We start from the raw sequence: 22,506 nt of genomic DNA, 5'->3' as shown, positions 1-22,506 counted from the left end.
AAATTCAAAGTCAGCGCCAAATTTATACCTTTCCATTTTCCTGCTATTGTCCGCATGTCTAACTTATGTTGTCCGGAAGACATCCTGATTGTCCGCGTTCACTCCTTGTGTAATCCTAGATGTTTCCGCGCTGCCCGACTTCGATTAGCATATTCCGAGGTATTTCGCGCTCTTCCGGAGTGATTCCTAGGACACTCCTAGGAATGTCCGCGGTCAGTTCGCGGACAGTCCGCGGACATTCCTAGGAATGTCCCAAGACAAGCCGATTCGCACATTTTTTCCGCGTCTGACGCGGACAGGATGCCGAAATGACAGAATTTGCTTCCGCAACCCTTCCTGGGCTTGTCCGCGCCCTAGTGGACGTCCGCCCTTACGGAATTCCTGGATCCGCCCCTGACTATACTAGTGGGGTGGCTTAGTGACAAATATACTGATAATCGTGACACGCCGGACAAAAGTGTCATTTTTTCCTCAGACATTTGTATATATATAAAGATCAAAATTAGGGGGTGCTCCAAGAAATCCGCTAACAGAAAAAATGAGAAAACGCCCTTAATTTGTACATAACAATAATGTCTGAATTCAAAGACTATACACAGGGCATTCGCCAGATTTCTGTACAATGCAATGCAATGTACATGGTTGCTAGTCTTAAAATTCAGACCCATAATACGACATATTATGTGCATGTTTACAGTAATACAACATTTTTACTGGTTTTCCTATGGTAACAGGTGGTTAGTCTGTGTTGCAGACCTGAGGGAGGTGTGTTGGAATAGTCCAGTTTTCTTAAGCACCTTTTCATTAAATAATTTGATATAATTTCTGGTAAAGGATTTTTTTAGTACTGTCTACCTCCTGTAGAGAAATGGCAAAGAGTGACATGTGACTCTGGCTCAGATACTTTAAATCTTGGGCAATGACTTAGCCAGGTGTAGGACTATGTCACAGCTCATTTTTTCTCCCAGAACTACTAGTTCACCAGTAGAAGAGCTGCATATTCCATTGAGAACTTAAGGTTTTGGGTATTGCCATACATATTTCCTAACAAATTTAACCCGTTTCCTCCAAGATTGTGTGAATTCCATAGGTTTAGCGCAGGGATTACCTGGTTCCCGTAAGCAATTTTTATTGTCCGCACTTCCCCTCTCTATACGTTTCTTATTTCTTATGGGGGTTATTCAAATGTTTAAAAAGGTTAAAAGTTTGTTTTCATAGATGAAGTTGAATTTAGACAATTTGAATATTTTTAAAAATATATTGATATTTGTAATTTCACTCATAAAGACTTAAAGCGGTTTGAATATTTTTGGTCTGATAGCTATGTATAGACATGTTATTAAAAAGTAAAAGCAATGTTTGATTGGTTCACATTATCCAAAGAGGGTGGGATGTAGTTGGCTGGTGAACAAAGTCTATGGGGGAGTTTAAAAAGTTGATAGAAATAAAACAAAATCGGTATAGAGCAGAATCTAAATCACAATATAATATGACAAAATTCCCGACCCCAAAGGCGGTTGATTCTATGATGCTTTATGTCAAAATACATTTCACCAAAATACATGTGATTGATAGGAGGAAAAAGTATAGTACATTAAAAACAATATAGTTCAACTAACCCCATTAGTCCAGCAGCATAATGAAATGATTGTTAAGTTTTTCGCCTTGTCAATTGAAGATGATGTTACATAATGACAATTATCAAAGTCAGCTAGATCTAGTATATCAAGAAACCAAAAAGAAGGGGTGGGGTGGGGAGAGAAGAATGAAGTAAGTTATTAGTATCTGTAGTTTTGGTTTTCAGTATATTCATTTTAATTTCTTTAATTTCCGTTAGGTCATCATGGATTGGAGCATTTGTGTACTAGTAATCTGCCAGGAACAAAAACAAGAAAAACTTAAAGGTCCTATACACTTTTGGGAGAGTGACTTGAAAAAAATGTTCAGGATATCACATTTTATGCATAATATGTGTAGGTCTGGGGGCATTTCATGAAGCATTTTGTCCGACAAGTTGTCGGACAAATTTGCTCTCTGCCAATCAGATGCAAGGATTTCTGTAGTTTGTAACAGTTTGTCAGAAAAATATCTGACCAAACTGCTTCATGAAATGCCCCCCCCCCTGTTGTATCACAAGACATCCTACCATAATTTTTATACAGTTTTTGCAATCAAAGCAAACATATAAAGAGATATCAGTATTTTTCTCATTAAAGCATAAATGCCTACGGTTTAGTCTGGAAACATGTTATCATAGAAATATTGTTCACATTTTGTGTTATCAACAATACTTAACATTGATTATACAGATTCATTTTTACAGAGGTTCTTTCTATCCGTAACTCACACTTAAGAACAATTTTCAAGCACTAATTTTGGGTTTTTGCCTTTAATTATCCACAAAAAGGAGGACTCAATGCATAAAAGGTGTATGCTTTATTTTTGGAAAATGTTGAGGAGATCAGGAAAATTATATATATTGATGTAGATTTTGGACCTGAAGGAGCAGTTGAAGCATTTTTAAGAAACAATGCCTTGTGGCATCGTTCTTATCATCATAAATTAATAATGACAAACTCAAATGAAAATTGGAGGGGGGGGGAGAAAAGACGAACATATTGACATGAGACAGCTTGGTAAAGATTAAACGCTATAATAGACAATGCAGCCTCTTTTCTCAGTTCATACTTATCCAGAGTGTGTGCTTTCTTTCCAGTACCGGTATTATTATTTAGATAGGTTAGGGGAATCCCTTTGAATTGTGTGATACATCATTTTAAAGCTTACAGTCTGCTCTTTCAGAATCTGTCCTTAAAGGACAAGTCCACCTTCATGCACACATGGATTCAGTGAATACAACAATATTAGTAGGACACATCACAGAAAGCTTGGAAAAAATCGTATAATCCGTTCAAAAGTTATGATTTTTTCAGGTATCTGCACAGTCGCGGCTGGATGAAAAGACTACCACAGTGTATGATGTCACATGCGCACATTCTAAGGAAAATAAAATGAGAATTTCACAAAACCATACTTTTTGAATAAAGTTCACATAGTTTCTTTGACTTGCTACTGACGTATGTCAAGGGTAATATTATCCCCCCTGCCTTCTGAAAGAGAAGTCGAGTATCCTTTTGTAAGCGAAAATAATTTATGTTGAATTTTCTTTATTCATTCTTTATATCGTTGTACACATGTGACATTACAAGGTATAGTAGTCTTCTCATCCAGCCTCGACTGCATGAGCAGAAACTTCAAAAATTCATTACTTTAGGACGGATTGTCCAATTTTCCTCAAACTCTCACTGATGTGTTCTACTATTGTTGCTGCATTCACTCAACCCACATGCTATAAAGGTGACAAATCTTTGTCTGGCGACTTTTTTGTTGATCAATTATACCAACCCTGATGGAAATCTCTTCAAATTCATAAGTTCTGAAGTCTCCTTTAAGTTTAACCAAAATCTATATATATAGTTGCCATGGCAACATACCACTTAACACTAATGAAAAGTATTTCAAACCTCTATACATCCCGTCGATCAGTTGTACCTATTCAAATGGAATCTCTTCCAAACTGGAAAATAGCCTCCTGTAACTAACTTCAATAAAAACCCTAGTTTTGGGTTGCCATGGCAACGCACAAATCAACAATTATATTTGACCCCTGGTTTATACTCTTGGTACCTTCTATACAACGTTCATATCAAATTTTGTGAAAATTGAATCTTCCTCCCTCGAGAAATAAACAAAAACATGATTTTTAGAAAAAGTTCATTGACCTTTGACCTTTTACCTTTGGAAAATTCACTCCAAATTCAATCAAAATATTTTACTTGTTCTCAATATTCTTCCTGCCAAGTTTTATCCAGATTGGATATTCCTGACCTGAGAAATAGTCAAAAAACCAATTTCACAAATAAAGGTCATTGACCTTTGACCTCTGACCTCCTTCCCAGCATCAATTTTCTTGGAGCACCCTATTTTTTGAGAAGGTACATCATGAAGTACCTTTGGTGAAAAAATCATGCTTTTGTCCGCCGTGTCACGATAATTTCACTAAGCCACCCCACTATACGTACAGTAAAAGGAAGAGTCCTATTCGTGGCAATTTTGCTCAATAGGCGTTTTCACATCAGCCCGATAAAAGTCCAAGCTCGAGATATTTTTTAACTTCCCAAGTCAGAAAATAGCGCGCTATTTCGAAACATCGGGCTGATGTGAAAACGCCTATTGACTGCGTTGTGGAATGTATCACATTCCGTTATTTATTGTAGTCCCCATTACGTTTGCAGACTGACAGCGCACGCACACACGCGCGCGCACACACACTCACACACACACATGCACACGCACGCACGCACAAGCATACACACCCTCAAAATTACTTTTCCACGAGGTGCCCCCCCATGTCTTGACCCACTGTACGCCACTGAATCATACTCAATTGTACCCTACATCTACACATTATCAACATGCATTGCAGTCTGCTACTGTATAATCAATGGGGTTGTTAGAATATTATAAACATTGTAAGTTTCAGATCAGTGAGTTACTTAAAGAATTACATTAAGATTGAATGTACAAATGATAATCTTTCCTGTATCATTACACGAGCATGTACATACTGTACGTACAGTGTACTTATGTAGGCCTACAAGGTAAAGCAAGTTTTGTCTTCTTTAGTTTCATGGACCTGAAGCCAAGCAATTAAAAAAAAAAAAACAGCATAGGTAAATTTATGTTCTTCCATCTCTTTGGTCTACAATGGCTTTTACAATCTTAAAGTTTCAGGAAAATTTGATGGATTTTGCAGAAGCTACAATCTACATGGCAACACATGAATATTACATCTGAGCAAAATGAAGTACTGTTGTGGTTGTGTTTTTGCTGCATTTCAAACAATTATAAAACTCTATAAAAACTTAGACAACTTGCAAGGTACGCCTAGAACTACTGAAAGTACCCACTTCAAACTGTGTTTGCAAATACATGGCATAGTGCATTTAGATTTTAAAGTTGAAACTATTAAGACTACAAATTAGTCATGGTGGGTTATCAAAGTCGCAAGCTAGAATTAGCACAATATTTTCTTTCAGACTTTGATAAAAGATATTGACCACAGAGTATTACAAATGGGCTTGAAATAAAATGCCAATATACAATTATCTGTACATGTAGACATCATGAGGATAGTGTAAATTTATGAAGGAATCCAAACTAAGAAATTGATTGTAAATTAGTAATGACTTTTATGTATATATTATAATTTTAGCTTTTGTTAGGTACCTGAAGCAGGGAAGTACCCCCTTACAAGTCTATTTCATTTGTTACATTTTGTAGTATGATTTGTGGAACTGAAAATGACACTATGGAGAAATTAAAAATCATTACTATGAACGCACTTGTGTACTAAAGACAAATGACTCATACGTAAGTTGAGCCATATCCCATACGTAAGGTGTAATTTCATTAATTAAATCAACATCATAAAAATATGCTTTATTCTTTTGCAGTGAAACTCTGTTGAAAGACACTTCAGTATTTTACCTTTCTTCACTTCTAAACAGAACTTGATCATTAAGATACTTTCAACATGTCAATCTTTATTTTGAAAAATCTAGTTTTTCTCTCGTCCAATACGTAAGTTGCCATATTTTTGTGAATAAAATACTTCACCCGAGGTCAAATAACATCAAACTAAAACAAAATATTCTTCTCAGGGGATACCAGTCCAACTGAACATAAACAATAAAATCCAAGAGCTCTTTCATTACTTTTCAGAGGCTTGAAATGTCTGAATGTCCCATACGTAAGGTGCGCGATATCATTAACTTGCCCTCTAACGGGAGTCCACTGTACAAATGAATTGTTGCTTCCAGTAAATTGCTAAAAAATGTCTGATTTGTATTTGTATCACTTTGGAATATTTATGTATAAAGTGAATATTGACGATGTTCCTGGTATATTTTCCTCAATGTTTGTGATATCCATACTTCCCCTTAAACACAGTGGATCCTATCATTCTTCCCCTTTCGTATATACAGTTGTAGCCCTTAACACAATTACTTCTACCGGACCCTTCTTTCTAGAATAAGCTAGATTCTGTTCGGTTCCAGTCAAGCTCTCTAAGTTCCTTTAAGCAAAATCTTAAAGCCATTAAAAAAATTACGTTTTATCATTTTGCCTTAACTCTTAAAATATCTGTGCGTACTCACAAAAATAGTCACAATAATGTCTCGCTCTGGTGACTACACTTGTTTGATCAAATTGCTATGTTTTTTAGCATTGATACCTTAAGTTTAATCATGAACATTATATACATTTTGTACATTCCGTAGACTTTGCTACATTCTCGACATATTATATTCTTGCATGTTTCGTCATATTTTGTCACTGACAGATTATACGAAACGCTTATATCATAACTTTAGAGCCTACATCCTACAAGCTTTGCTTTTTAGTAGGTTCCACATATCACCCATCGTTTATTCTATGTCCTTATACATTTGTGTAAATTCTTCTCAAATTGACTGTTGTGTTAAACTATTCTTAAAATCAAATGGAATGTAAAATTTGTACGAAATGTGGAATATTGAACACGAATAAGTAAAAAAAAAAAATGTCCGGCAATGTCTTCTTATATTCACAGAACTTTGGTTGTGACGGGATTTTGAATTCTGGTCTGGTTTATGATGATTGTCACGTATGTGGTGGAAATAACACCTTATGCCATTGTACTGAAGGAACAGTAACCACAGCAACCCCTTCCATTGGTAAGTTTTGAAAGGTTACAACTCTACACCTATTCCTATGAGCAATGACTGTACAGTCGAACGTAAGAGGATGAACTATGATATCGTTTTGATCGAATGCTATCAAGCTGTACCCACAATCACAACGTGTATTGTTATAGTTTTGTTTTAAAAATGCTGACTGAAGGGGCAACAACTCTACACCAAAGTGTTCTGTAATAAGCAGTGAATGCAACCCTTTGTTAGAGAGTGTGAAAAATACAGTTTGACGTGTTTGAGATGTATACTAGCTTCATGCCCTATCAATGTATGTTTTGAACCTTATGTAGTCCGGGGGGGGGGGGGGGGGGGAGGGTCGAGGGTTCCTACACACTCTCGACATTTTTCGCGATGATTTTAAAACTTTTTCTTTTTTGCTTAAATTTCATGACTTTTTTTCTTTCTCATCTCGCGCACGTTTTGAGACCCTATTCGCGAAAATCAGGGTTCGTTTTCCGAGATATAGCACATTTTCGTGACCAATGTCACCGAAAATGACAGTTTCCAGTTTTAATAATACTCTTGTTTGTTCAATGTGTCGGTTCTACGTTATCAATTGTCAGATTATTTTTTCCCGGTGTTTTGTTTGTTTGTTTTTGTTTGTTTGTTTTATTTAAACACGGGTAAATAATACTTGCACTCAGCCGTTAGGCTGTTTTTCAGCAAGTCCGTATGATATACACTGTACAAAAAACATAATGTGGTACAATCAACGTATAGGATAATACATAGACAATAATCGGTATAACGAAACAAAAAGATGAAAAAATACATATATACACAACACTCTTTACAAAACAGTCAGACAGTAGAATGCAGTAAGAAGAAAAAAAACCTCGGAAAGGAAGTGATTAAAAAAAAAATATTACTCAGAAATAGAAAAACTCATAAATCAAGTAAGAACACAGAATCGATATCCTTCAGAAATTGTGCTAACCTTGTACATGTTCTCGTGGCTTCCGGTAATTGATTGAATAATTGAGCTGCTATGTAAACAGTACTACTTTTGCAGAAATTGGTCTTTGGTTTTGGTAACAATACTTTAAATGCTGAGTTCCTCAGATTGTAATTAGATACTTTTACGTTCACTTGATAAGTCAGAAAATCAGGCAAGAGGTTATTTAAAACTTTCTAACTAAAAACAACAAGATCTTTTTCACTTTGGCACTGAGGCAGTCAATCATGTCAATAGGCAGCCTCCCATACAAATCTCGTCTATTGTGACGATGATCCACTTTCAGAACAGTTCGCAAGGCTTTGTTCTGAAGTATTTGCAGTCTTTTTATGTTACCAGAATTTGGTTTCATCCAGATGGTGTTACAGTACTCAAAGTGAGGACGAATCATTGTATTATACAGGGTTAATGCGGTGTCTTGGTCAATGTATGGTCTTGCCCTTCTTAAAGCGTACAAATTACGTAACACTTTACTTTTTACGCTGTCAACCTGTGGTTTCCAAGAGAATTCTGTATCAATGACAACACCTAGATATTTACAACTTTCTACCTTTTCTAACTGAGTACCATCAATTCTTATACGAACATTTTCAATTTTTTTACGATTACGCTTAGTACCTATAAACAAACATGTACATTTTTTAACATTCAACATAACACTTATTATGAAGTAACCATTCATGCACGGCACGTAAGTCATCATTAACAATTCTTACAAGTTCAAGAGGATAAGTGGATGCATAATAAATACAGGTATCATCCGCATAAAGCGACATTTGACAATTTCTAACTACCCGAGGCAAATCATTCATATAATGATGAACAACAAAGGTCCCAAAATACTTCCCTGAGGGACCCCACAGAGCACCTCACCCTCCTTGGAAACATTACCATTAATTACAGTTTGTTGTTTTCTTTGGCTGAAATGATTTACAAACCAGCGTATAGTATCCTCGCAAAATCCGAAAAATCGTAATTTTTCAATCAAAATATCAAAGGATACCATATCAAAAGCCTTTAAAAGATCGAGGGTAACCACAACAACAACTTGTCCAACATCTATAACTTTATTTACATTTTCAGTGAGGTTTGATAATGCCATTTCTGAAGAAAATTTTGGGCGAAAGCCATATTGGTTTTTTTTTTGTCAATAAATCATTTTCATTAAGATAAGCATACACTTGTTTAAACACCAACTTTTCTAAAATCTTTGAAGCTGCAGGCAAAACAGATATTGGCCTATAATTTGAGGGATCAGTTGTATCACCACCCTTGAATAGAGGTATTATTTTAGCACACTTCCACTCATTCGGGATAACACCATCTTTCAATGATAAATTTACTATGTGGGTAAAGGATTTAAGGATAACTGACACAGTGTCCCGTAGGATTCAAGCTGGTGCGGTGTCAAGCCCAGTAGCCTTATTTCGGGGCGTTTTATCAATACACTTCTTTACCTCATCAGCTGACACTGAAGTGAATTCAAAAGTTGTACATGCTGTCGGTACATATTGTATAGGATTATTTTTGAAATGTATATTTTCTCCGTTTCGCAAAACTAAATTAGAAAAGTGGTTGTTCAGTGTATTTGCAACATCTTTGTACCCTGTATACTCGTTTCCGTCGTATGTAATTTTATGAACTTTCGTAGAGGATTTAGGGCTCGGTATAAGCTCTCTTAAGACTATCCACATGAGGGTGGAGTTTCGTACATTTTCCCTAATATTATCAATAACATATTTCCTTTTAGCTTTTCTCACAGATGATGTTACCAGATTACGTAGACTTCTATATTTCTGCCACTCATAATCATTATTCATGTGTTTAGCGGCCTGTTTTGCCTTATCTCTTTCTCTTATCAAAGCCATGACATCACTAGTCATCCAAGGTGACCTCTTTTGTCGAAGCCTTTTCTCTTTGACTGGGGCATGCCTATCCAACAGAGATCTTAATTTATGAACCCAGAATAACTGATGTGATATGCTTTCTCTGTTGATGTTTCTTGTAATATTTCGTCCACTGAAGAGTCATTTAATTCACTTACAAATTTTTCAATATCAAGCTTTCTCATGTTGCGTGATGAAATATAACAGTGGTTACCACCTGATTTCGGTTTACACTTACGCCATGAGAAAAGAACCATTTCATGGTCACTTAGGCTGATAGGCAAGACTTTGCATTGTGAAATATTTTCACTCTTTGATGTATAAACATGATCAATGAGTGTTTTAGAGTGCTTTGTTACTCTCGTTGCCATGGAAATACATTGAGTTAATGAGTATTCTTCTGCTATACTTTGTATACGAGAAGTATGATACGAGGGTTTCTTGTTCAACAGATCACAATTCACATCTCTTACCAGAACATAATCACAATAACGAGCTTCAACACTCTGGGGTATATTTTCAAGACCATGAAATATATTGATAGACGAATCTGGCGGTCTATACCATGACATTAAGATAAAAGGCTTTTGTTTAGTAAGAGTTACCTGTATACACGCTAATTCTAAGCCTTGATTATGATACTCTTCAAGGGCCACGTAATCTAAAGAACTGCGCACGTAGATAATAACGTCAGCACGATTTCGATTCCGGTCATTACGAACTGTCTTGTACCCATCAATACATATTTCATGGTCAGATACTGACTCATCAAGACGAGTTTCACAAAAGATTATTATATCAATACTAGTTTAATCAGAAGTAATCGAATTTCGTCCATATTTTTCAGAAGAGAGCAAATATTCAAGTGTGCAATAGTTATTCCACCAATTGTTTTGAACTCATTAACAATCTGTTCATGATCACTTATTTCTATTTCTGTATGACTGTCATCTGGAACATTCTGTTCAAAATCTACATCCGAAACATTATAAGGAAGTTCAAACATTAAACATTTAGTACACATATAATCAGAGCTTCCTCGCATGCGGGTTTCCCCATTGAACATATATCTGCCCGTCCCTCCCCCCCCCCTTAAAGAAAAGGGTGCTGTTCGTTATTCCGAAGGTTCGCTGTTCCGAAGGTTCGTTATTCCGACGGGTCGTTAATCCGAAACACGCAAATTCCTCGGAACAATGAACAATGAATCCTCGGAATTACGAATCTTAGGAATAAAGAGCCTTCGGAATAACGAACCTTCGGAATAACGAGCTGTAACCAAAGAAAATTCTCCTTATGGCCTTATTAGCTCACAATGACAATCTCTCAGCAACAGCGCAAAGGTACAAAGGAAAATAAAACATACTGTTGTGTCACATCCCACAACACGCTGCATATTGAAAAGAAAACAATATCTGGGAAAAAATACTCATTATTCATATTGTTGCTATCGGAGAGGTAAACAGAGTTACCGGCGCAGAATATTTGGCCTTCCAAATTTTGCGTTTGATATTCGTAGGGATATGTATCTTCTTTAAAAAAAAATATTTACTCCTTCGACCTGGAAATATATTTCATTTTATCTCTTGTTTATCATCCAGAGAATCTTGTCGTGAAAATACCAATTGGATCAACCAAAGTATCCGCGACTGGAGTTGGGAATGCTCCCTATATCGGTGAGTATTTTAAATGTATAGCGAGCATTCCTACCAGTCAACAAAGAACATATATTATACACATCAAAATACGTATACTTTTAAAGCTGTTTTTGTTTCCTTGTTAATGTTGCTATTTATGTAAAATGGACTGCCCTTGAGGAGGATACAACATGTATTGCCTCAACTAGTATTGTATACAATTCTAGTGAGCTAGGGCAATTAATGTCGTATCCCCCTCAAGGCCAGTCCATGTCATTATTATTATTACCCATTTCAGGCATCTTCAGCAGTACAATGATTCATCACAATGTACAATTTTTACAACTTCCCAATTTACGGTAACAATTTTCCACTCGGCGCCAGCTCGAGCAGCTCGAGCTCTATACCACGCTGCGCGCTACATCCCTATACTAGTACACAGCTCAGGTGCGCGGCGCGCGTATAACAGCCAAGTCATATACAGGCGCAGGGATCGTCCTGTATTTTTACGTGTTAAAATTTGCCCTTCTTCGCGAAACCACTTCGAGAAACTGACATCAACAGCAAATTTTCCTCACTTTCAGCTCAAGTGCCTGGATTTTATATTCCCCTCGTTTTTAACACGCAAATCCCACAGGTGTTTGCCAAAGAGGGGAATATGAGAAATTCATCCCTCTTCTCCCCGCTGGCGTGCAATCCCGCGCGTACCAGTAATATGAGGGGAAAGTAATTTCGTAGAACCACTCACAGCTCAGATGTCTGATACCGGTAATGATATGTCCTTTTGTCCCCCTCACAATAGGTCTAAGAGTCAATGGGACCCTTATTCTTGGATATGACCCTTCAACCGGAAGTGTGAAAGAAGACGGAAGGTACTCTGTGGGTAGTATGACGGTGCTGTACAATCAGGATTTTGTGAAAGAGGATATCATAGAGGCATTAATTTATTCACTAACCGAACCGACAAGCGAAGAGCTCGAAATTATTCTTTACCGTGAGCAAGCTACTGTGAACGTCGTTTATAACTACTGTACAGCTGTAACAAGCAGTCAGGGATCGATTACCACCATCAGTCCTATTGTATCACCTTCAACCTCCATGGTGATGTCGTCTGTAGCATCTAGCCACGTCATAATGCCTTCTCCGTCATCGGTATCCCCAGAGATGTCCTCAAGTTTCCAGGAGCCAGTTTCATCTATGGTACTTTTGCCATCTCCCTCACCGATGACTCGGGATGTTTCAAGCTCCGTTATGATGCTTACATCATCTCCTGTTCCTGTGGCACAATCCTTAAGCAGCGTTGGTGTAAGTTCCATTGTGACCACCACGCGAGCTCTTTCATATATCCAAATGTCATCATCGCTCCAATTACAACAGTTCTTCTTGTCACGTTTCATTTCATTTCATTCATTTCATTCTTTCTCTCTTTTTCGGCAAACATAACACGAAATGAATCAGAAGATATAACATAGGCATGTAATTCGACTTTACATGGTAGATAATAGTTAACAAATGCAAAATTATACATGCATACCGGCAAAATACAAAGCTATGTCTGGAGAAAAAAAGAAGAAGAAAGAATTGAGAGGTCCACTGAAAAGCATGCTTGTAAATTGTGGACCACTCAAATGATTCTTCATATGAACATATTTGTTTACAAAGACAGGATAGAACAAAACAGGACAGAACAAGCCAGGAGAAACACACGACATTACATGACAGAAGGGTATACCACTGAAAGTAATAAAGCACAAAAGAAAAATGGAAAGAAAGGAAAGAAAGAAAAGGAAACATGAAAGGAAAAGCCAACATGCTGAACATCGGGATAGAAAGAGGGAAATGAGGTGCTTCAGAGCTCGAACAGCTGAGGAAAGGTTGTACAAATAAGATAATGTGAAAAAAAACAATAATGAATCAAATGATTGACGAATTAAATGATTGACGATGAACCCTTAGGCTGTAGAGACCAGCTAAATAATAAATAGTGTTTTATCTTAGTATGAATTCAACAAAAAAAAGTTTCAACTTACGCTTCAACGAATTCAAAGATAAAGAGTTTTTTATATCACAGCTTAAAGAATTCCAGAATCTAGGGCCAGTGTAAATAAATGTATTTTGTGCCAATAAGGTTCTTAGAAGGGGTAAATGAAACTCATTAGATCGCCTGGTGGGAAAACTGTGAAAAATTGATTTCTTGGAAACATTGAATTAAAGATGCTGGGAAGTGCATTTGTGTTATAATTAAACGTAAACTGACCCAGCTGAAAGAAAACAAATCTTTAATTCCTAAAATCTTATATTTCGCAAATAATGGATCTGCATGAGAATGTGGTGAAACGCCACAAATAATACGAATTGCTTTTTTTTGTAATAACAATAGTTTATCTAATAAAGTTTGATGGGCACTACCCCCATGCTAAAATTCCATAATTAAGATTAGGTAAGATTGATGAAAAGTACAACGTCAACAAAGAAGACAACGGGATATGAGATTTAAGTCTATTAAAAATACCAATATTACGCGAAATTATTTTACTAATATTAATAATATGAGGCTTCCACGAAAGTTTATCGTCCACTGTAATACCGAGAAACTTTATGTGAGATACACGTTCTAAATGAACGTCATCAAAAATGATATCTGTGCGTAAAACTTCTATAGACTTACTAAATAACATATACTTGGTTTTCTGAAGATTTAGTGATAATTTATTGGCTCTTATCCATTGAGTCAACTTTTTGTAATTCAGAATTGACAGTATGGCCAGGGGTGAATTGATTTTGGTGGGAGAAAAAAAAAATTGTATCATCGGCAAAAAGTATAAAAGAAAAGTATGTCGGATGATCTGCAAAAATCATTCATGTAAATGATGAAAAGTAAAGGTCCTAATATACTACCCTGAGGGAAGCCACATTTTAACTACTTCAACACTAGAGCTGTGCTCGTTTAAAGATACATATTGTTTTCAGTTTTGCAGGAAACTCCTTAAGCACTCCAAGGCCCTCCATCGTATACCATAATGAGACAATTTATGAAGTAAAATTTCGTGATTAATGGTATCGAAGGCCTTGGAGAAGTCCAGGAAGATACCAACAAGATGAGAATAATTTATCAATAGTGTGTGCGGCGTTATCAATAAATTTCAAAAGAGCATGAAGAGTGCTGTGTTTCTGACGAAACCCAAGTTGGGAATTCGTAAAAACATTATGATAATTAAGAAATTTATCAATTTTTCCAAAACTTTAATAAAGAAATAGGTCTATAATTACTTATAACAAAACTGTCTCCTTTTTTTAGATAAAGCAAAAAACCTTAGCAATTTTCATACAATCAGGAAAAAACACCATAAAATATGGATTTTGTTAAAAATATGAGAAAGTGGATCAGCGACAGAAAATATACTTCCCTTTAAAATGAAATTACTTATATCATCATAACCGGCACTTCGTTTATTATTCATTGCAGTAACAATGTCTATTATTTCATATTTCGTAATTGGATCAAAGAAAATAGAACTGGGATTGGATTGACCTAAAATTTTTGCAAAATGCGTATCAGACTGTGGTACTTCTTTTGCCAGATTGTCTCCAATCATTGCAAAATAAGAATTTAAGATATCTGCTATATCACCAGAATCTTCAAAAATTTTATCATTAAATCTTATCTTTTGTAATATTCAGTTTCTTTTTTGATATATTCATGACCTGTTTTAATATCTTCCATGTATTCTTTACATCATGTTTATATTTTTCTATCTGAATCATATAATATTTCCACTTTTCCGATCGTATAACCTTAGTCAAAAATATTCTTATATGATGTATATTTTATTCTTTGACTCCTCAGTTTTCTTCATTTTGAATTTATAGTATAACCTATTCTTCCTATTAATTGAACGGAGGAGAGATTTCGAAATCCATGGAAGTTTAGGGGATGTTTTATAATTAACTGACTTATCTTTTAATTTGGGAATACAATCATCTAAATGTTTTTTAGATGTCTCCATAAAAGGATCAAATGATACATCAACATCATCATTATCACAAACACTTGACCAATCAACCCTATTTAAGATAGCGCCACTTTTCCGGTGTGGCTCTGCGTTTAAATGAAGGAAAAATAAGACTTATTAACCGAATGCTTCAGATCACAACAGTTATGATTGGGAAAGTGATCGGTCATATCGGATAAAATTATAGAAGAATTCAAAACTTGCAAAGAATATTCAAAATATTATCAAAGAGGGTGGCGGAATGATTTGTAACACGTGTAGGTTTGGAAATTAATGGCAAAAAAAGAGGATGACAAAAATGATTCAAGAAATTCTTGTGACGTATTATCATCACTCTTAATCAAATCAATATTAAAGTCACCCATTATATAAACACATTTATCAACAAACAGAGGGCTTTTTAATAAGTTTGTACAAAGGTTTAAAACAGGTTTTCATGACTTCCGATAGTGATATAAAATGGAATGGATTCCGTACATGTGTCATTATGATAATTCCATCACGCGGATACATTGCTGTGTGTCAATGCATAGCGTCTTTTCGCTACATTGTAGGCCTAAAGTGCTCAAAGCGCTCCGTAGCATAATTTTTACCTTGTAAAAGATATTTGAATCAAACATAAACCTGAAAGTATTTTAATTGATTTTCCGAATATTGTCAGAGTCAATTTCTTTAGTTAAGAAACACTGTCATCCCGTTGTACAAATAACCATGAACGGGATTTCTTTCAGGAAGTTGCAGACCGCTAAACAAGGATGTATGTAAAAAATCCTATTAAAACCTGGAAAAACATAGTAAAGTATTTGTTTATAAAGATGCGTTGTGGCTTCTGTACTAACTCTGTAGTTACTCATAGAATAAACATCTGAAGGAAAGAAACATACGAGTTTGTATTGTTGTCATAATGAAAGCGTAAATATGTTGTAGAAATGTTGTACTTCTAGAATGATTATCGTTCTGTCCACTGAAATTATACATTTTAGTTTTTTTTCTGTACAATACTTCATTGTCCTCCATCCACCTAGCCTTTTGTCAAGGCCCTCTCGCTGTAACGGCCGAGCGAAGGAAGCCCAGCGGAGCACGACACAGGGGGCCTTGACAAAAGGCTACCGTCAACCATGCCTTCTTACATTCACAGACCTTTGGATGTGACGGGAATTTGAATTCAGATGTGGCCTATGATGATTGTCACGTATGTGGAGGAGACAACATCTTATGCAATTGTACTGAAGGGACGGTAACCACAGCAACCCCTCTTCCATTGGTAAGTTTTGAAAATCACCTTACAACTCTATTACACTTATTTTTCTGTGAACAATATCGTTTTGGTCGAATACTTGCTGAACCCACGATCAGTAGGCCCTATTTAAATAGTGTTTTTCCAAAACACCGACCGAAAGGACAAATACCCTATACACCAAAGAGTCCTCAAACAGGAGAGAATAAAATACGGTTTAAGATGAATACTTGTTTTATTCACTATCAATGTGTGCCTTTAAGAGTGTTGTTCAAAAACCGCTACCTTCCAATATTCAGCTAAATTCTGTGTAAAAAACAGACATAATTGTCAGTGTTGGACAAACCCTGTGTCTGTACTGTGCTGCTAAATACATTCAGTTTATTTTTTTAGTCCACAGAATTTTGATTTATATCCTGTCATTTATGCATTATCATTCGTGTTTGTTCAAACAGCTTAACCCTATTCCCAAGGGGGGGGGGGGGCATTTTTGCCGCCCCCCCCCCCCCCCTCCTCCTCGACGTTTCGCGTTATTATTCCGCAAACGCGAGATGCTCTCGCCGCGACATTTTATGACTTTTTTTTTCAAGTATCGCGCAACTTTTTGAACCCAAAATTTGTCGCTCCCGGGCATACCGTCTTGGAGCCACGCCCCTTTGAAAAAAAAAATCGTCGACTCAAAAATTGCTCAAAAACATGATTTTGTGTACAAATTCAATGTAGATTGCGTTTTTTTGCAATTAATTCATATTAAAATAAATATTCTTACTTTCAATGGCTGATAATGATTTATTTTAGCCTGATTATGCTTTAAAAAAGTTTCTGCGACAAATTTTGACGAAAAACAACAAAAACAAAAAAGTAAAAAAACAAAGAAATACGTAAGAAATTCAATAAACAATAAAATACATAAGAAATAATTATGAAGCCGAATTTTTGCTTCAATATTATTGTTGAGGATATTGAAAAGAGTATGTTCACAAAAAATTAGAAGTCTTGGAGGGTTTTTTTTTTTATTTATAGGCAAAAAAAAAAATATTTTTGCATAAATTAGCATAAATTGATGAATACAAAATATATAAATTAGAATTTGAAACATCTAACTATACAGTTCTTGTAGATTACATTGGCCTTTACCTTAGTGCAAATTTTCGAGAGGATCGCGCTATCCACGACCGAAATCAGAAGGGGAGCCAAGAAGGCCTCCCCGTGTTTTTCAAGTCCCTCAAAAAAACCCGGTGGGATTAGGGTTAAGTATTTATCCGGTCTATAGACTTAGTACACAGTACAGACGACAAGCGGTAGAGAGGTGAGATACGGTGTACAACAATTAGCCATTCAATTCGCACATTTTAATACCTTTTGAATGAAAAATTTCCAAATATTCCAAAGACAACCTCTTAGCAACAGCAAAAAGACACAAAGGAGAAGGAGAATGTACTGTTGTGTCGCGAACCGGCTTGCGGCTCGAGCTTTTAACAAATCGAAATATTTGCCTACCCCTAACTACGCGTTAAGTATAAAAAAATCAAGTAATTTTAGGGGAAAATACTCGAGGTTCATCTTGATACTGGGGGGGGGGGGGTATGCTTCCCCTCAGTTCATAAGGGTGGGGGATGACACGTTTTAATCATCCCCTTCTCCCTAGGTTTCGAGGATTTTTTTTTTTCATTTGATATTCGTATATCTTTTTTATCGTGATTTCGAATATCACTCTTTTTTCGTCATCATCTTCTTCTTCTCACTATTTTTTATCATTATTTTTTCTGTTCACTGATTTCATCATTATTATTACTACTACTGTTAAAAACATTATCATTTTAATTACTATCATAGTTATTATCCTCGTCGTCATCTTCATCAATGGCAGCTCGTCTTTACCTCCATACTTCTGATCCCTAAATACAATTTTCTTCTGCATCTAATGGGACGGTGTCATGAAACATTTATCAATAGACGTGTACACGGGGATGGAGTAAATGCATAAATCTTACTGTTATTGTTATCATTACTACATGTACTATTCAATACTTGTCTTGTAATCTAGTAACCAACAAACAGTAAGCGAGCGCCTTTGTCATTGATTTGCGCTTCAAACAGCATTGCACAAGACTGAACCGTTCAGTTTCCATATCACTAAATATTTACATTTCTTACTATTTTATATGAAAAAATTTCTCAAAATTCCACCAAAAGAGTGCACCAGATTGTTGAATTTCATTTCTTAAAATCCAAATACTCCCTCGAGAAGGGGGGAGTGACTTCATGCTAGTCGCCATAGCGACATTTCTAGTTTCCTTCTGGTCCCCATGGAAGACCAATGACATTATAATAGCGTCGAAGAAGATGGGTTTTCCAGCCGTTTTACTGTATGTCATCTATTACCCTGTCATTGTTACAATTGTTTAGGTTCTTTTTTTGTAAACTTATACTTTTACCTTTCAATGATATTAATTTTCTCTTATTTTCATATGTTTGTATATCGTTGAATTTCTGTAAACATTGTAAATTTGATTTTTAATGCTGCAAATAAAAACAAACAAACAAACAAACCTCCCCCCCCCCTTGTTCCACCGTCATAAACTATTTTCACAGTGAAAAGACACAATCGAAGAAATTTGTTTGAGTCATTCATGTCTGAATGTCCAAATTATCCCCTTATCCACGAGCATCATGTTGGACCCCCGCCCCTTATTGCATTAGTGTAATGTATCATCGGTTGCCAAATGGTCAAGCTTATTGCTTATTATTGGCGACCGTTCTGTATGGTAATTCATAACACATGTACTGTAATTATGTAGCAGATGTATGTGTTATCAAAATTATTGAAATCGAAGAAACTAGCTATAATGAGTATCATATTTGTATATATCATGTTTGATTATGTTGATAAAAAATGTAAATGATGCCATACGGAAATAAATCAAATCAAATCAAATCAAATCAAATCAAACATTAGTTGCTTCGATAGCTGTTCATACTTCTTTTTTTCCGTAACCCCTCCAAATATGCTCAAGATTGTTGAATTCTTAGTTTTATATATGCAAATGCTCCAATGTTTTAGAGGGGGATACCCCTCCCACACCCTCCCCCTTCTGTGACCCTCTCAAAAGACTTAGTACACCAAAGTTAAAAAGACGCACACGAAGAAAATTCAGCCATTTACTCCTGATCCTGAATATTCGATTTTCATACTTTGGACCAAACATTTTCCATTTACCCGTATTTCCCTAAAAGTGTGCACAAGCCTGACAAGGGCACCATATTATAAAAAGTTGTTATATGATAGCAAGTCTTGCTGGAATGCTAATTGCCATAATTACGACTAGAATCAATCTTACTGATTGGCTGTTGCAGTGGGGATTTAATTGCCATTTCAGCAAGAGTTGCTATCATAACATCTTTTATAACACAGAGGAGAGATCACTGAAAATTATGTTTTCAACAGTGCAAAAGCTCCACACCCTCCCCTTTGTTCAAGCTCCATAAACTTAGTACACAGTGATGGGCACACACGCCGAACAAAAGGAGATTGCAGATAACACAAATAAGCCATTCTTTATTTACTTCAATATTTATTTTTCCTTCTTTTTGATGGAAAATTTTCCAAGTGTATTCCCCAAACAAATGTGCAAACGAGATCGATGAATTTTAGTCCTAAGAATGCAAAACTTCCATCCGTATCCTTCCCCTCCATCATCTTTCTATTTGCCTAAGACATATGTAGCGTAACGTTTGAAAAACTCTTTGAACGTGTTATGGAAATTTATTTGATTGTATCTCTGTATCTATCATCCAGAGAGTAGTATCGCCTCCATTCCAATTGGATCATACAACGTAACCGTGACAGGATTTAATGGTTCCTATATCGGTGAGTTTTTTTGATTTGTTTTAAATAATGTAATAGTACCATTAAATTAATCAACAAGAATCACGTACACATCAACATACGCACTTCGTTAAATTGTTTTTGTTTCCAGGCTAACCTTGTTAATGTGTTATTCTATGTCCTTCATCTTCCCAACAGGCCTAAGAGTCAATGGGACCTTTATTTTTGGATATGACTCTACATTTCATTTTCTGACAAATGCGGGATTGTACTCTGTCGGTAGTATGTCGGTGCTCTACAATTGGTCGGGGCAAAGCTTCTATGAAGACTCAGTGATCCAGTCACTAACCGAACCAACAAGCGAAGAGCTCGAAATTATTGTTTTCTTTTCGGACAGTCTGAACGTTATTTACAAATACTGTACAGCTGTAACAAGCAGTCAGAGATCGATTTCCACCATCAGTCCTATTGTATCACCTTCAACATCCGTGGCGATGTCGTCTGTAGCATCTAGCCACGTCATAATGCCTTCTCCGTCATCGGTAGCCCCCGAGATGTCCTCAAGTTTCCAGGAGCCAGTTTCATCTATGGTACTTTTGCCATCTCCCTCACCGATGACTCGGGATGTTTCAAGCTCCGTCATGATGCTTACATCATCTCCTGTTCCTGTGGCACAATCCTCAAGCAGCGTTGGTGTAAGTTCCATTGTGACCACCACGCGAGCTCTTTCATATATCCAAATGTCATCATCGCTCCAATTACAACAGTTCTTCTTGTCACGTTTCATTTCATTTCATTCATTTCATTCTTTCTCTCTTTTTCGGCAAACATAACACGAAATGAATCAGAAGATATAACATAGGCATGTAATTCGACTTTACATGGTAGATAATAGTTAACAAATGCAAAATTATACATGCATACCGGCAAAATACAAAGCTATGTCTGGAGAAAAAAAAAAGAAGAAAGAATTGAGAGGTCCACTGAAAAGCATGCTTGTAAATTGTGGACCACTCAAATGATTCTTCATATGAACATATTTGTTTACAAAGACAGGATAGAACAAAACAGGACAGAACAAGCCAGGAGAAACACACGACATTACATGACAGAAGGGTATACCATTGAAAGTAATAAAGCACAAAAGAAAAATGGAAAGAAAGGAAAGAAAGAAAAGGAAACATGAAAGGAAAAGCCAACATGCTGAACATCGGGATAGAAAGAGGGAATTGAGGTGCTTCAGAGCTCGAACAGCTGAGCAAAGGATGTACAAATAAGATAATGTGAAAAAAAAAAAACAATGATGAATCAAATGATTGACGAATTAAATGATTTACGATGAACCCTTAGGCTGTAGAGACCAGCTTAATAATAAATAGTATTTCATCTTAGTATGAATTCAACAAAAAAAAAGTTTCAACTTACGCTCAAACGAATTCAAAGATAAAGAGTTTTTTATATCACAGCTTAAAGAATTCCAGAATCTAGGGCCAGTGTAAATAAATGTATTTTGTGCCAATAAGGTTCTTAGAAGGGGTCAATGAAACTCATTAGATCGCCTGGTGGGAAAACTATGAAAAAAATGATTTCTTGGAAACATTGAATTAAAGATGCTGGGAAGTGCATTTGTGTTATAATTAAACGTAAACTGACCCAGCTGAAAGACAACAAATCTTTAATTTTTAAAATCTTATATTTCACAAAGAATGGATCTGCATGAGAACGTGGTGAAACACCACAAATAATACGAATTGCCTTTTTTTTTGTAATAACAATAGTTTATCTAATAAAGTTTGATGGGCACTACCCCCATGCTAAAATTCCATAATTAAGATAAGGTAAGATTGATGAAAAATACAATGTCAACAAAGAAGACAACGGGATATGAGATTTAAGTCTATTAATAATACCAATATTATTATTTTATTATTATATAATTATTCTACTAATATTAATAATATGAGGCTTCCACGACAGTTTATCGTCCACTGTAATACCGAGAAACTTTATGTGACATACACGTTCTAAATGAACGTCATCAAAAATGATATCTGTGCGTAAAACTTCTATAGACTTACTAAATAACATATACTTGGTTTTCTGAAGATTTAGTGATAATTTATTGGCTCTTATCCATTGAGTCACTTTTTGTAATTCA

This window comes from Diadema antillarum, unplaced genomic scaffold (assembly GCF_040938485.1).
Source record: "Diadema antillarum isolate AM-2024a unplaced genomic scaffold, OU_Dant_1.0 scf00000125, whole genome shotgun sequence".
NCBI classification, from domain to species: Eukaryota; Metazoa; Echinodermata; class Echinoidea; order Diadematoida; family Diadematidae; genus Diadema; species Diadema antillarum.
The sequence above is the reverse complement of the archived record's forward strand: the minus strand, read 5'-3'. Positions refer to the sequence as shown.